This window comes from Peromyscus maniculatus, chromosome 10, assembly GCF_049852395.1.
Source record: "Peromyscus maniculatus bairdii isolate BWxNUB_F1_BW_parent chromosome 10, HU_Pman_BW_mat_3.1, whole genome shotgun sequence".
Taxonomy (NCBI): domain Eukaryota; kingdom Metazoa; phylum Chordata; class Mammalia; order Rodentia; family Cricetidae; genus Peromyscus; species Peromyscus maniculatus.
In genome coordinates, this window is record NC_134861.1 from 9,097,315 (window position 1) to 9,113,837 (window position 16,523).

The 16,523-nt window shown below is 47.1% G+C and overlaps 1 protein-coding gene across 8 annotated transcripts in view; it reads right to left on the reverse strand.

Moving 5' to 3' along the window:
• The window catches only part of Urgcp (upregulator of cell proliferation), a 51,135-nt gene that overhangs the window by 12,416 nt on the left and 22,196 nt on the right, over nt 1-16,523 (reverse strand). For 2 of the 8 annotated variants that reach the window (XM_076545884.1, XM_076545885.1), the window contains exon 2: nt 10,662-10,791. The exons of the other annotated variants lie outside the window; for them this stretch is intronic. The gene's annotated coding sequence lies outside the window, so the exon portion shown is untranslated. The remainder of the gene's footprint in view (nt 1-10,661; nt 10,792-16,523) is intronic. 8 annotated transcript variants of the gene reach the window in all.

Consider the following 16,523-nt stretch of genomic DNA (forward strand, 5'->3'; position numbering starts at 1 on the left):
TCCAGAGGAAGCCAAATCCCAAGGAGTTTTTGGTGTTACTTGGCTTGTTATATATCAGCTGTATTCTGTTATGAAAATCATGTGTGCCTTCATAGTTTTCCCAATTGACTTTTCCCCAAGAAGGACTAACAGTGTAGACTGAGCACTCTCTGGACATACACATTCCAGATAATTTGGAGAACAGCCTCAGGAAAGGCTTTCTCTGGAATCAGATTATCTCCCTTGGCCACTTTCAAGGACTACAGGAAACACCACCCAGGTGAGCGCCCATTGTTAGTCCCAGGTGGACTAACAATGATAACAGCCCACATGCAAGTCTCCTGACTTACGGGTAAATTTCACAAGCGGACACCGCCTAGGTCAGGTAGACATTAAGTAATAGCTTTACACAATTTAGCTCAGACCCCTCCTTTCTTACAGCCTTACTAACTTTATAGACCTCTAACTATTTACCTAACCACTTCTAGGAATATTTAGATAACCTTCTGTGCTAACAGCTATGCTCAGCCAGAACTCCCAGTTCAAGCCTCCCTGTAATTATCATTACTGGTAGCATCCCGCCAGGTCCATCACTGGATGGAGGAAAGTACCTCATCAGAGATACCTTTGTACTCTCTAAGAACAGACTTAAGCATCCAGGCTACCTGTTTGAGAAGGCCTGGCGGATGTGCTAATTAAGCTTAACTTCCTCCTTTCCCAAACCTTACCTCCAGTTCCAGATCTCCCTTTAACTATCACCAGAGGCATCTAGCTGTGCACAGGTTGCCTAGAGACTGAGCACACTTTCCCCCACCCTGCAGAAAAACGGCAGACAGCTTGGACAGATAGGAGCCACAGGAAAAAAGAAGACAGTTTTATTTTCTCCCATTGACCTAGCAACTTATAGATTTTTAACATCCTTTACCAAACACATTTAAGATTATAGTTGTGCACATAAGATCCCTCTTCTTAGATATTACCCATATTTAGCCTTTAGTTAATTCATTAGTCACTTCCCCTTTGGGTCACAAATGGTAATTAACAACTAGTGCCCCTCTTTGTAATTCTTATCAACCCTCCATTTGATCCTGATAGTGGACAATCACTGCCTGAGGAAGTTCAGGCTGAGTGTCCTGGGTGGAGGGGAGGATTGTGATTTTGGGGAGATATATAACTGTAAAGTAGAGGACAGAAGGGGGAAGAGAGAAGAGAATGGAAGAACGAGATGGGTAAGAACTTGAGAGGAACAAACTGAGATGGGGAAGAAGTAGATTGAAGGGCTACAGGAGAGTACTAGAGGAACGAGATGGAAGATGAGGAAGAGCCAGATGAGAGAGAAGGAGACGGGAGAGGAGATGATATGGGAAGGAACAAGATGGATGAGAACCTAGAAGGGGCAGAACTATATGAAGGAATTAAGATAGAACATAGAGGGGACAGTAGATAAATATAGAGAGAAATCAGGCAAGAAAGGAGCTAGACATGAGAACAGAACTGAAGCTGTGTATAAAGGATATTATGCCAGAGGAATTAAAGCAAGTGGACTATAGAACTCGGTGTGCTGAGATTATATTTCCTGATAATAGTCCTCGCCGTTAGTAGTTCTCTCTCCTGAGCCCCTGGGATGTATAATATTAAGGCTGGTTCCTTTAATATTATACAAGATCTAACGTCCCTCCACACAGGAGAACTCGGGACCCCTGGAGATGCTGGCTAACATCCAACTGAGGGGGAGAAAAGGACCCCAGTGTCTAGGTGTAAACAATAGAAACTCTGCCAAGTCTTGGGGACATCTCTGGATTCATGCAGTCACTCAGAGGACTCCCACTGGCCAAAGCTGGAATAACACAAGTAGGAAAAGAATGAAACACAGGAATTAAAATGACAGAGCTAGATTGATGGCTCAGTGATCAGGAGCACTCACTGCTCTTGTAGAGGACCTGGCTTCTATTCCCAACACCCACATGGTGCCCCAGTTCCAGGGGGCCCTCTTCTAACACCAAACAGGGATATGGTGCACATAAGACACATACGCAGGGAAAACACTCATATGTATAAAAAAATCTAAAAAAGAAAACACTAAAGACCAGTTCAGTAGTGGTGGCACACGCCTTTAACCTCAGCATGCAGAAGGCAGAGGCAAGCAGATCACTGTGAGTTCACCTAGGGCTTCACAGTGAAACAAACAAGAGAAACCAAAAACAAAACACAGAAAAGAATCAGTCTGTACAGGCAATAAATAGCTCAAACACTCTATATAGCAGGGGGGACCCTAGGATGACTGTGGCGTATAATAAGTTTTGGTTTTACTCAATTACTGAGCAAGCCTCAATAAAACATTTTACTATTAGGATAAGGATTTATACTGTATCAAGCTGATAATAGATAGATAAATAAATAAATATAAAAATAGCTCAAGCACTCTTGCTCACAACAGAATAATAAATATGGAGGAGTTTTGACATTAACTTTGCCATCAAGCCCAGCGGTGGTGGTACACACCTTTAATCCTAGCTTTTGGGAAGCAGAGGCAGGTGGATCTCTGATTTCTAGACCAGCCTGGTCTACAGAGTGAGTTCCAGGACAGCCAGGACTACACAGAGAAATCCTGTCTCCAAAACAAACCAACCAACCAACAAAACAGAATAGGACCCTTCAACTGCTAAAATCAGAGTGGAGTCAAGTCAAAGTGAACGGTCAACAGGGCTCACGAGGAGCGAGCTGCTCACTCAGTCTTGGAGTGTCCCTAGGAAGGGAAGAAAAGCCACCGGTAATTACAACAGCGCTCATGTGACACTTCCTGAGTTGATCCACACTAATCTTAATAATTAAGTCAGGCCTTAGTATGTACCCACTGTGGTCTCCAAAGGAAGGACCTAATACCCTGGCAGTGTTCTGTCAAGAAGGCAAAACTGGGCCATCATAACAAACTGAAAACAAATGACATTATACCAGAGGGTGAGAGATAAAGTATCTTAAATGTCATAAGACAAAGGAAACATTCCAGAAAACCAAACACAACGGTTGATCCTAGAGTATATCCTGAAGAAGAAATTTTGGGGTGAAATAAAAATGAAATATGGGTCTAATCAACGTTAACTATGCTGTGGTTATATAACAGGGTATCTTGTTTCTTAGGAAACAGACACCGAATTGCTTAAGGGAACGCACCAGGAAGACAGCAACCGATTCTGGATCTACTTGGTCCCTCCAAGTTCAGTATGCTGAAAGTCTAAAACCAACGTCATGGTATTTGGAGCTGGGCTTTGGAAAGGTGATTAGAAAAGCTCTCAAGAATGGGATTACTGAATTACAAAAGAGGCCCTCGGCGAAAAGGAGAGCCTGGCTGGGATGTAGGCCAAGGAGTGCACTGCATGGCATGTGCAAAGCCCTGGTGTGAGAGCAGGACTATATAGTGAGACCCTGTCTCTGAGAAGAAAGGGAACAGAGTAAGTAGGTCAGTGAGATGTTCAGCAGGTTGAGGTACCTGCTGCCAGGCCTTACAATCTGAGTTCAAGCCCTTCAATCCACGTGATGGAAGGAGAGAACAAGTTGTCCCCTGACTTCCACATGCCTGCATGCACACATGCACTCATGCAGGTACACACACAAATACACTAAATAACTAAAACATAAAAAAAAAAAAAAGTGTGTCTGGTTAAACATAGTTCCTCAGAAGAGAAGCTGAGCCTGGCTCAGAGGTCCAAAGACACTGCCAGAGGATCTCAGCAGGGATGAGCCAGACAACAGGTTTCTACAGCTCAGGACTTTGGTCCAGCCATGTTCCGAGGCTGGACACTCACCCTAGGACATGTATTCTGGCCAGTACTCCAGACAGGAATTTGACTTCACCCTTTCTGTCCCACACAGGGAACAGTAAGCAAGCAGCAGTCCAAGGATGACCTTGCAATCGTGCTCACAGGACAGTGTGTGTGTTGGCAAGCTCTGGGCTCCGTTCTCACTGGCAAACCATGTCACAACTGAGACATACAAACCATGGCTTGTGGATCCATCACTGCTCCTGAAATACCAGGTTTAACTGGAGGCAGAGCCAGGCTCATGGCTACAGCCTTTAACCTACAGCTTCACTAAATACACGATGCCTTCCAATAGTTTAATGGACTGATTGTGTCCTCAAAATTCTTATGCTAAAGTCTTCACCAACGTGATTATATTTGGACTTGAGTTCTATAAGTAACTTAAGATCAAAGAAGGCTACAAGGTGAGGCCTTTGTGTGATGGGACTGGTGACCTCTAAGAGGGGGGCCACTCTCCCCTGAAGACACAGAGAAAAGGCCCCCACCAGAAACCAAATCCCATGAACCTAACTGCTATCTGAAGATCTGTGTGAAAAGTCAACAGCTGTGACTGATGCGTCCAGTTTACGGTATGCTACAGCAGCTCCTGTGGCTCCCAAATCCATACTACACGGTGGAAAGCAGGGTTCAGAGAAGTGTGATAAAGACTGTTCACATCATCAAATATGAGCTGTTTCCTTTCTAGTACACTGTGTTATTGATGATTTTGCAAAGCTTTTCAGCTTTTAAGCCCACAGTGAGTGTGCTGTGTACCCATCGACCCACAGTGAGTGTGCTGTGTACCCATCGGCCCACGGTGAGTGTGCTGTGTACCCATCGACCCACGGTGAGTGTGCACGTGTACCCATCGGCCCACGGTGAGTGTGCACGTGTACCCATCGGCCCACAGTGAGTGTGCACGTGTACCCATCGGCCCACGGTGAGTGTGCTGTGTACCCATCGACCCACGGTGAGTGTGCTGTGTACCCATCGGCCCACGGTGAGTGTGCTGTGTACCCATCGGCCCACGGTGAGTGTGCACGTGTACCCATCGGCCCACAGTGAGTGTGCACGTGTACCCATCGGCCCACGGTGAGTGTGCACGTGTACCCATCGGCCCACGGTGAGTGTGCTGTGTACCCATCGGCCCACGGTGAGTGTGCACGTGTACCCATCGGCCCACGGTGAGTGTGCACGTGTACCCATCGGCCCACGGTGAGTGTGCACGTGTACCCATCGGCCCACGGTGAGTGTGCACGTGTACCCATCGACCCACGGTGAGTGTGCACGTGTACCCATCGGCCCACGGTGAGTGTGCGCGTGTACCCATCGGCCCACGGTGAGTGTGCGCGTGTACCCATCGGCCCACGGTGAGTGTGCACGTGTACCCATCGGCCCACGGTGAGTGTGCGCGTGTACCCATCGGCCCACGGTGAGTGTGAGCGTGTACCCATCGGCCCACGGTGAGTGTGCGCGTGTACCCATCGGCCCACGGTGAGTGTGCGCGTGTACCCATCGGCTCACGGTGAGTGTGCGCGTGTACCCATCGGCCCACGGTGAGTGTGCGCGTGTACCCATCGACCCACGGTAGGCACAAACGAACAAAGGAGCTTGGCTTAGCCTAAGCACAGCTAACCACTCACCGACTGTAAACATCAAGGTTACTAACTGCCTTGGATTATAAAGAATACCTTTATTTTTGAAGTTCCCTTCCTCTTATGCCCTACATTTCCAGAAAGTGGCAAGGTTCCTCTCCTGCTTGGGTGCTGCTTACTGGGGACCCTCATCCTAAACCAAAACAATATCCCAAGACATTTGCTCTGCCCCCAAAGCCTTACTTTATGAGACATAAATATTTAAAAACCCTCTGGATGTGTGTTGTGGGTTGAACTGTGTGTGACCTTACTTGGAAACAGGATCCTTGCAAGCCTAATTAGCTAAATTAAAATAAGGTCACAGTCAGGTAAGATGGCTCATGTCTGAAATTTAAGCTCTTAGGAAGCTGAGGCAGGGGGTTTATGGCTAGTTTGATGACAGCCTGAACTATCTAGTGAGTTCAAGTCCAGCCTAAGCTAGAGAATAAGAGCTTGACTCAAAAAAAAAATTAGTAACTCATGATGGGGTAAAGTGGGCCCTTAATACAATGGGCAGTGTCCTTGTGAAGAGAGGGAGACTTGGACACACGTGAAGGACAGCATATGTTAACAGGGTGGAGACCGCAATGACACATGTGCAATTCAAAAAAGCCAAGTACTGTCAGCAGCCATCAGAACTTTGGGGTTTTAAGGCCTCCAGAACGGTGAGAGAATAAACATGTTGTCAGGTACCTCTCTGTAGTTGTGTATAGCAGTTTCCTCCCAGATTAAAAGCTTCTATCTTGGAGGGAAACTTCTTAAGGCATGGTTGGAAAGGGAAAGGGAAAAGAGAATATTCTGGAACCAGGTGGAACACCCTATCCTTCAGAGAAGCTCCTTTAAGACAAAAAGTAAACAACTCAAAATAGATTCAGGAAGTCCCTGAAACTGAATGATTCACTGGGCCCCTCCCTCCCAAGAATAAACAGAAAAGACTGCTGGGAGCCCCTTTCTGAGGAGCCCCACTGCACACAAGACTCTGAGACAAGCCCAGCAGCCTGGAAGAAGCAGGGAGCAAACCCAGCTTCCTGGAAGAGGCTCAGACCAGCTGAGGCACCTGCAAAGGACACTCTTATCTGCCGAGCCTTCTGCAGCTGTGCAGTGCGCTCCAGGTTCCCAGCTTGGTGAGCTGTCACTCATGCTGGGGTGGGCTTTGGTGACGCAGCTGTCTTTGAGTCATTTCTGCTCCTGTAAGTAACCCCAATAAAACTGACTGGTTCATCAAATTAGACTTCCATGGTATCAATACTTGGTCTGTCATGGGCTCCATGATATGGGGTGAGTAGATGTGTATGCTGCATCTCCCTAGGAAAAGTCTAACACACAACAGCAGTGCCTTGTGACACCAGCCACAGGGAAGAAGCACAGTGTATGTGTGGCTCAGCAGCTGTCACCTCATTCACCTCAGTCTTTACAGATTTCTGTCTATGTGCCTGATTCTCTTCTGCTTCATATGAAAACAATGGTCATACTGTCCAGAGGCCGCCCTAATCCTGTATAAGCCTCATTTTAACTAATCACATCTACAAGGATCCAGTTTCCAAAGTCACATTCACAGGGGCTCCGACTTCAACATACCTCATTGGGAGGACATTCCTCAGCATACAACAGCACCTGCACAAGGTATGGGGTGAAGTCGTTTGTTGTGTCTACTTCCTCCAAATTGAGACATTCCCTCCTGGAGGGAAGGGTGCTTACAAGGCTCAGGAAGCCCAGAAGTGCCTGCCACACAAGTATTGATGTGAAAACGAGGTACAGCAGTGCACATCTGTAACCCCTGCCTGCACTATGAGAGCACAGACAGGCAGATCCTGAGGCTCACTGGCTAACCAGTCTAGCTGAATCATTGAACTCCAGGTTCAGTTAGAGATCCTGACTTAATAAAATACAGTGAAAAGTGATCAAGAAGGCTAGAGAGATGGCTCAAAGGCTAAAGGCATATAGTGCTCTTCCAGAAGACCCAAGTTAGGTTCCCAGTGCCACATGGGGCGGCTCACAACTACCTTTAACTTCAGAACCAGGGGAGCCTGGTTTTCTAGCCTCTTCAGGCGCTGCACTTGTGCACAAACCCACACTCATACACAATTAAAAATTAAAACGAAAAATTGATTAAAGAAACATGCAGTATGGACCTCTAGTCTCCACATATATGTGTATACACATATACCACATACATATGTGAATGTGTGTGTGTGTGTGTGTGTGTGTGTGTGTGTGTGTGTGTGTAGGTGTGTAAGAATAAGGGGCAACTGAGATGGCCCAGCCGGTAAAAGTGCTTGCTGTCAAGCATGATAACCTGAGTTGATCCCTGGTACTCACACAGTGGAAAGAGAGGCAACTTCCACAAGTTGTCCTCTGACCTGTACGTGTGTCCTGTGGCATGTCCCCCACTACCACCACACACACACACTCATGCATACATACTGTTGGGGAATATTATTTTAAGGTGTGTTACTTTTGTTTAGGTTGCATTTGTTTAACTCTGTGAGGCTGTGTTACTATGACTGTCTAGAACACCTGATGGTCTAATAAAGAGCTGAACAGCCAATAGTGAGGCAGGAGAAAGGATAGGCAGGGCTGGCAGGCAGAGAGAAGAAATAGAAGGAGAAATCTGGGAGGAGCAAAGAAAGAAGGAACAAGAGGAAGGAGGAGGACATTAGGGGCCGGCCAGCCACCCAGCCACCCAGCAAGCCATGGAGTAAGAAACAAAGGTATACAGGAATAGAGAAAGATAAAAGCCCAGAGGCAAACGATAGACAGGATAATTTAAAGTTAAGGAAAGCTGGCTAGAAATAAGCCAAGCTAAGGCCAGGCATTTATAATTAAGAATAAGCCTTCGGGTGTGATTTATTGGGGAGCTGAGTGGCGGGCCCCCATAAAAAACCAATAAAAATACAAAGTAAGTAAGAATAAAAGCAGTAACTAGGAGACTGCCAAGGGGAGCTCCTGCGAACTTCAGGAGGCTCCAGCAGTCAGCTTCTGAGTCACCTGCCATGCTGCCGTGGCCTTTCAGTGGAACAGCTGCTTTTGAATCACCCATGTTCCTCTAAGTAAACTCTTACCCATGTTCCTGTAATGAACCCAATAAACTTGAGTGAACCCGCTTCTTTGGTCTGTCCATCAGGCACATGCCTGCAACTCCAGCCTTGGAGGGAAATGGGGGCTGAGACAGGCAGATCCCTGAAGTTCACTGGCCAGCCAGCCTAGCTGAATGGATGAATTTCAGGTTCAGTGAGAGATGTTGTCTCAACACATAAAGGTACAAAGCAACTGAAGAAAGGCACTCATTATCAACTGTGGGCCTTCACAGAACACGGGCACACATCACACACACACACACACACACACACACACACCACAACACAGGCAAATTCATTTGGATCAAATTTTACCTTGAAGCTCTGGTGGACTTGATTTCCCGGAAAGTCTGTAGGAAGGGGACTGGAATAGCACCCAGTGCATAAGCTGGCCATGAAGATGAAACAGTCAAGACTCAGAACAGGGCCTGACAGCACACTTGCTGGAAGTGGGCCGGATCTAAATTTAAGAGCACTCTCTGACCTGGAAAGTCCCTGACTCAGAGATTCTGGTTTGTTTCTAGGCACAGAGAGGTCAACAGCAGGACTGATGATGAAGAACTACCTCACAGAGCCAGAACACTGCAGCCCACCCCCCTGCTGGATCTCCAGGGCACTCGCATGGGTGCCTCACAGAGCCAGAACACTGCAGCCCACCCCCCTGCTGGATCTCCAGGGCACTCACATGGGTGTCCCACAGAGCCAGAACACTGCAGCCCACCCCCCTGCTGGATCTCCAGGGCACTGGCATGGGTGTCCCAGACTCCTGGGGCCTGAGTGCTGAAGGCTCACCCAGCCGTGCCCCTATGCAGAGGCCATGGCAGCAGCTGTACAACCAAAGTGTTCCTGTCAGATTTTCCGCAAAGCGTGTCAAATGTTCTGTTTTCTCCAAGCGTGGCAGGTTAGTCTCTCTCCTTTCTCCAGCCCCCAGTGTCTGGCCCACTCAGTCCGGACCAGACTTCAGTAGGAAAGACAAGCCCTTCTACCCCACAGGTGCGTGCTGAGGATCTTCAGGAAACGCAAGAGATTAAAAAAGCCTCAGGTACTTTTTAATGTTCAGTCAACGTTAGTGCGACTGCCTTTAACTGCTCCGAGGAGTCCAAGCAGTGGGGATGTCCTGGGGGGAGTGAGCAACTTAGACACGAGGTCTCCAGTTGAGCTTCTGAAGCTCAAGTGAGTAAGATCGGAGCCTGAGAAGATGGTAAGGAGAAAGTGGGGAGAAGGCAGGAGAGGAGAAGGACGAGAGAGAGAGAGAGAGAGAGAGAGAGAGAGAGGAGGACGGAGGAAGGAAGGAGAAAGGCAGAGGAGGAGTGCAGAGCTGGCTCGGTGATGCACAGCGCCCACATGGCAGCTTGCAACCATGAACTCCAGTTCTGGGGGTCTGCCTGCCACCCTCACCCGAGCTCCCTGTGGCGCAATGCGGGCAGGCGTTCACACACACGGGGACACACACACGGACAAGTCAACAGATCTCTCCTAAAGACAGGCAGAGAGAAAAGGCGAAGAGGGAAGAAGGGGAGGGAGGGAGGGAGAGAGGGAGGGAGGGAGGGAGGAAGGGAGGGAGGGAGGGAGGGAGGAGAGGGGACAGAGGAGGAAGCCCTGCCCAGATTCCTGTCCACTGCTGATCCCCTCCACCCCGAGCGCCACACCCGAAGCTCCTGCCTTGGCTAAGTTTCCTCCCCACAGCCCGACTCAGCCAGGCCTCCTCCTGTCTAACCTGGCACCCCTGACATCTACATCCTCAGCTTCTTCCTCAGCCTGAACATCTTCCTTTCTCAGTGTGTGTGATGACCTCAGCCAAACCAAAAGTTGACGAGTATGAGTTCACTTTCATAAAAATCAAGTGTTATGGAATGGGAGTGCTTAGAATTCAATGTTGCCAATCAGATCAAATAAAATGGGACTGAATATTACTGAGGAAATAGAAGGAAGGGGCCATGGAGGAAGCTCCTTACTTCTTAGGGAGGCTATTATGTGTGTGGAGGTCTAAGGAACTCTTAAAATCAACAGCAACAGGCAAAAGAGTGCCAGTTATAGGATACTCTGGTGTAGCTATTTTGAAATGGCCACCATCTCCAACCAGGAAAGTAACTCTTTTTTTTTGGGGGGGGGGGTGGTAAGGGGTGGGATGAGATAAAGTCTCACTATGTAGCCCTGGTTGGCCTAGAACTCACTCTGTAGACCAAGCTGGCCTCAAACTCTCAGAGATCCGCCTGCTTCAGCATCCACAGTGCAGGGATTAAGGCTGTTGTGTCGCCACAGTTCGGCAGAAAGGACAGTTCTTTGCATCTGCTCTTGAACCGTCTAGGGATACAGACAGGGATACAGTTACCTCAGACAAAACTAACCATCTTAACTGAGTATTATAACCATACCACAGACTAGTACACAACTGTCAATTTTTAGGCATCTGTTTCTTTTGTCATAGAACGAATTCCAAGACATATTGTTAGCCAGGCGCGGTGGTTCATGCCTTTAATCCCAGCAGAGGCAGAGGAGAATCTCTGAGATCGAGGCCAGCCTGATCTAGAGAGTGAATTCCAGGACAGCCAGAGGTACACAGAGAAACCCTGTCTTGAAAAACCAAGACATATTGGTGGCCAAATAGAATGAGCATGGAACAATATGACAATATGAACACTATTATGCTCTTATGTCCAGACAGATTAAAAGACAGGCCTGGGTGGCACAAGCCTGTAATCCCAGCCACACCAGAGCTGACACAGAAGGATCACAAATTCAAGGCCTGCCTAAGCTACAGAGTGAGTTCAAGGCTAGTCTGAACATGTAGTGAGACCCTATCTCAAAATAAAAAGTAAAAAGAGACCTAAGTAAGATGTAGTTCAGACATAGAGAGGGCTTACTTAGTTTCCATGTGTTCAGTTCCCCAGAACCTCTCTCAAAAAACAAAAAACAAAACAACAACAACAAAACTGAGCAATGAAAACAAAGGAAAGCTGGTAGAGTACTCCCCAAACTCAGATGAGGTACAGGGAGACATCTAATTTCATTTGCAAGGCTGTGAGTGTAGCAGACTATATAAACTACCACACACACGCACACACCCTGTAGATGTTTTAGTTTTAGTTACTTGTGGCCAACTGTATGCTAGAGATACTAAGTAAAAATAAAGAAATAAAGAATTGCTAAGTTTCAAAGTTCATATTGTTCTGAAGAACATGAAGGTCTTCTGCCTCCAGTCCAGTCACACCCAGGACATGAATCATCCCTTTTGCTAGCATATCTTGATATATGTCACCAACCTGTTAGTCACTTAAAAATCTTCCTGATTACTAGGTCAACTGTCACAGTATCACAGCTTGTGTCCAAGTGACTCTTACTTTACTTACTAATGGCTCCAACTGCAAACTGTTACTACAGTATATTGTTATGAATGGTCTATTTTTATTACTAGTTATTAATTTACAAATTAAATTTTATCAAAGGGATGTTTGTGTATAAGAAAAAACATCTACAAAAAAATTGCTAGGAGCTGGGGAGATGGCTCAGGGGTTCAGAGCATTTACTGTTCTTGCAGAAGTCCTGGGTTCAAGTCCCAGCACTCACACAGTGCCTTACACCATCCATAACTCCAGTTCCAGGGACTGTGAAGCTCTCTTCTGACCTCCTTAGGCATCAGGCATGTGTGTGGTGCATGTACATATATGCAAGCAAAACATCCATACACAAATAAATCTAAAAAGACAAGGTTTTAAAGGTTTGCTGTATTAGCTGGGCGTGATAGTGTATGTCCGTAATCCCAGTACCTGAGAGGCAGAGGCAAGAGAATCAGGACATCAAGGACATCCTAAGGCACACAGTGAGTTAGAGACCAGTCCAGTCTGCATGAGACCCTGTCTCAAACAGTTTGATATTAGCCACAGTTTCAGAGATTTGCTGGATTTCTTGGAAGAAATCTTCTCAAGATAATGGGAAAACTGGCACTAGTATTTTATAATTTATTTATTTTTATTTTATGTGCATTGGTGTTTTGCCTGAATGTATGTCTGTGTGAAGGTGTCAGATCTTAGAGTTACAGGCAGTTGTGAGCTGCCATGTAGGTGTGAGGAATTGAACTCAGGACCTCTGGAAGACCAGTCAGTGCTCCTAACCACTGAGCCATCTCTCCAGCCCCTACACTATTATTTTAAGAGAGACAGTCTTACAAAAATTTGAAAGGATGCTTGTGTGCAAACTTGGCACCCTGAGTTCAACTCCAGAACTCATGGAGAGGTGGAAGGAAAGGATGGCTCTAAGTCCTCCTCTGACGCCTATGAAAACTGTGGCATCGACACCCCACACCCAAATAGAAAATAATAACAAAAGGAGATTATGAAGAACCCGGGAATTCCAGGTGGATGGCTGTAACACTGTGAAGAGTGAGAATGTCTTTGAAAATAGGATGGGTAGAGCACAGAGTGAAGATCAGTAGTCCCAGCATTCCAGAGATCGAGGTTGGAGGATCATAAATCCAAGGCCTTAGCTACACAGTCATACCTTGTTGGAACCCCACAATAGCTAGATTTTGATCCCAGGAAAAAACAGACCACCCCACCGGGCAGTGGTGGCACACTCCTTTAATCCCAGCACTCGGGAGGCAGAGCCAGGCGGAATCTCTGTGAGTTTGAGGCCAGCCTGGGCTACAGAGTGAGTTCCAGGAAAGAAACAAAGCTACACAGAAAAACTCTGTCTTGACAAACAAAACCAAACAACAACAAAAAATAGACCACCCCAATACTGCACACAATTTCAGAGAACACAGAGACTCCTAGAAACTTACATGTGAATTATGAATCAACAGTTAAACTCATAGAAACAGACATGACATGCAGAATATGTGTGTTGAGGTTAGCAGAGATGGACTACAAAGCCTGAGGACACCCCAGCTATCAACGAGAAGGCACCCCTGACAAGACAGGAAGATCCAGGTAGGTCAGAAATCCACACGGGGTGAAGACAAGCGATGGAAAGAGAGAGACTGGCAAATATCCAACCACCTCTCTTTTGGGCAGTGAACAAATGTAAGCACTGTTAAAATCACCATTAACATTCCAAAGCTCATTTTTATTTTAAGATAGGTTCCCATGTGCTGTAGGCTGACCTACTAACAGAGGGTGGCCTTGAACTTTTGCCTCCTGCCTCTACTTCCTGGGTGCTAGAATTAGAAGCATGAGCCACCAGTCCCAGTTTATGCATTGCTGAGGACTGACCCCGGGACTTTGTACATGCCAGGGAAGCTTTCTACCAACCAAACTGCATCTCTAGTCCTAATCAAAAGCACTTGAAGTTCGTGTGAGCACACCTTCATTTTCAAGGAAATAAATACACTGGGAGATGGGGCGGTGTGACTCTTTAAGTAGTAGTTGTTAGCCTCTTCCTTACGCAGGCTACTCGGGCTCACTTAGTGGTCAGAGACGTTCTCCAGTGCGGCCTCCCTGATTTGGGACATTAAGCTCAATAAAAGGTTTCTCTTGAGTATTTTTCTTTTCTTACCCACTTTCAATAGTCTGGGCTGAGCTGGTGACAGGGATAAATACCAGTGACAGCAAAGAAATGGTCCCATAGACAGTGACACCTCAACAGTCAGCAGGACGCTGGGGAGCAAGGCGGCTGCCCAGCAGATGAAGAAGCAGGCAGACAGGAGAGCAGACAGAGCAAGAGGAGCGGCAGAGGTGAAGATGGAAAGCAAAGACCGAAGATGGAACAAGGACGAAAAGGCTTAGGAAGTCAGGAGGAAACAGCCGGCCCTGGTGGCCAGCAGAGTTCCAGGGAGCTGTCCTCATGGCGACGACAGCAGAACCTAGGCCTGAGTGGCCGTAAGCACAAGAATCCCTAGTTTCTGAAGCCTACACATTGTAACCTTGCGTAATAAGGGTCCCAACACTTCAAGCTTGCCCAGGGCTCCAACATGCTGCTGCTCCCCGTCATAACTGCTACCATTTGCTGCGACCAAACAGAAATCAAAGTTCCTGAAGACTAGCCCTTGAAGAGAGTCTAGTCACCGTCTATGATCTCTAGTCAAGTAGAGCATAGGGCCCTAGCCAGCTGACTAGTGATAGGAGGGAGACCTGTCCAGAGGTGGCCAAGATGGCAGCAGACGGGCGAGCTCTGTGTCGTGTCTGCTGTCCCTCTCCCTCTACGCTGCTGTTACAAGGATTCTCCCAGAGCTGGCATGACGCTGACAGTGGTAGGCAGAGCCCATGGTCCCCATCTTCTCTTCTGGTCTTGATTCCACTTAGTTCAAGACACAGTGGGTTATGGGTCATTTCTCAAACACATCTTTTCTTTTAATACCACTAGCATATCTGTAAGGTCCTCAAAAAAGGTTCAGATTTGTTTTCTTTCCTCGCTAGCTTTATCATCCTATCACTGAGATTGCCACTTAGCAAAGAACAACAGATTTAGAGACACCACCACCACCACCACCCACCACGCCACCAACCCTGTGACTAGCTCCTTCCATCTCTCTGCCATGTACTGCTCTGCATTTGCTCTCTAAAACATCTTATGGAGTAAGATGGTTTAATGGTAACATCTGGAGGCAGGTACATCTCTGTGAGCTTGAGGTCCCAGCCATGGCTACATTAGCCAGACCCTGGCTTAAAAAAAAGGGGAGGGGGGAGTTGGGGATTTAGCTCAGTGGTAGAGCGCTTGCCTAGCAAGTGCAAGGCCCTGGGATCAGTCCTCAGTTCTGAAAAAAAAGCAGCTAGCTGAGTGACAGGTCAGGAATCCCAGGAGGCATTCTCTCACCTACCAGAGAAGCCTATTAAAGAAGATACTTGGGTGTAAAATCTAGCGATATGAACTATAGTCAATAAGTGTATGCATATCAAAGTAAGTAAGCACAGAGTTTTTAAGTCTATTAAAAATTTTGTGACCTCAGTTTTGTTAATAGACACCCCTTAGGAAATGACACTAGAACCACAAACATTAAATACCCACTATAGAGACCATGGTTCAGGCATTACTGATCCACAGAATTATTGCTCCAACCTCCTCTGACTCACGTCTACAAAGCAGTGTGCTTAGACACGAAATCTGCTATGATTTCTTACAAGCCTAATGGAAGCCCCCAAAAGGCTCCAACATTTTCATACTGCTTCCTTCCAAGAGGCCCTGTCTTACACTTTCCTAACAGGCAGGATAAGAATGCAGGGGGACCTTGAACCTCTGGGTCCATCAGCCTGGCCTTCCCAGGATGGGTCATTGTTTATTCTCCTTATGAGCTCAAAGTACTAGATACTCAGCTGGCAACGAAAAGGCCTGGTCCCAGAAGTGCCTGCTGGCCCTCAGGCCTAGAAAGGCATTAGGCAGGTGGAAATTGCCCAGGATCTGGCTGGCGCCTGCAGGCCTGGATCAAGTTCAGATTGCTTCATTCACCTTCATTCAGACCACTGTACCGAGCCAAATCTCTCCACAGCACAGTGCAGACCTCCTTTGTCGGAGGTTTAACTTCTACGTGCTCCACCCTGAAAGTCCTCCTGCACCTGTAAACCCTGTGAACTGCAAAGATGCACAGCTTGAATTACTACCAGATCCTCTGAATGATGGAGTACAGTCAGAAATATGTTTACCAACTAAAGCTATGACCTTGAGTCCCTTTTTCCTTTCTGTGACATAAAAGCATTAGTCTAATTATGTCATTTCAGATCTCGTAACTAGTAAAATCAAACACAACGGTAGTAATGAACTGTTGAGGTAGTTTTTCATCAAATAAACACAAACTCTATGTGTCCCTGTGATTTCCTCAGAAACAGCATCATTTTAAAAAGGAGCGAGACAAGCACTAGAAAAGAGGTGAGACCAGAACAAGTGTAGCCATCCCACCGGAGTCCCCCACCCCCACTCAAACATAGGCAGGGCCCTGGATCCGGGATCCGCTTTCCGACTCCGGACAAGGGTCCGGCTGAGTCCCCCTTACCCTGACATAGTGAGACATCCTAGGTATGTCCTAACGACAGTGAACCCGAGCATCAACTTCCAACGCAAGCAAGTACAAACGCCAGAAACACACGTCAGGCCTGCTAAGCCTCTCT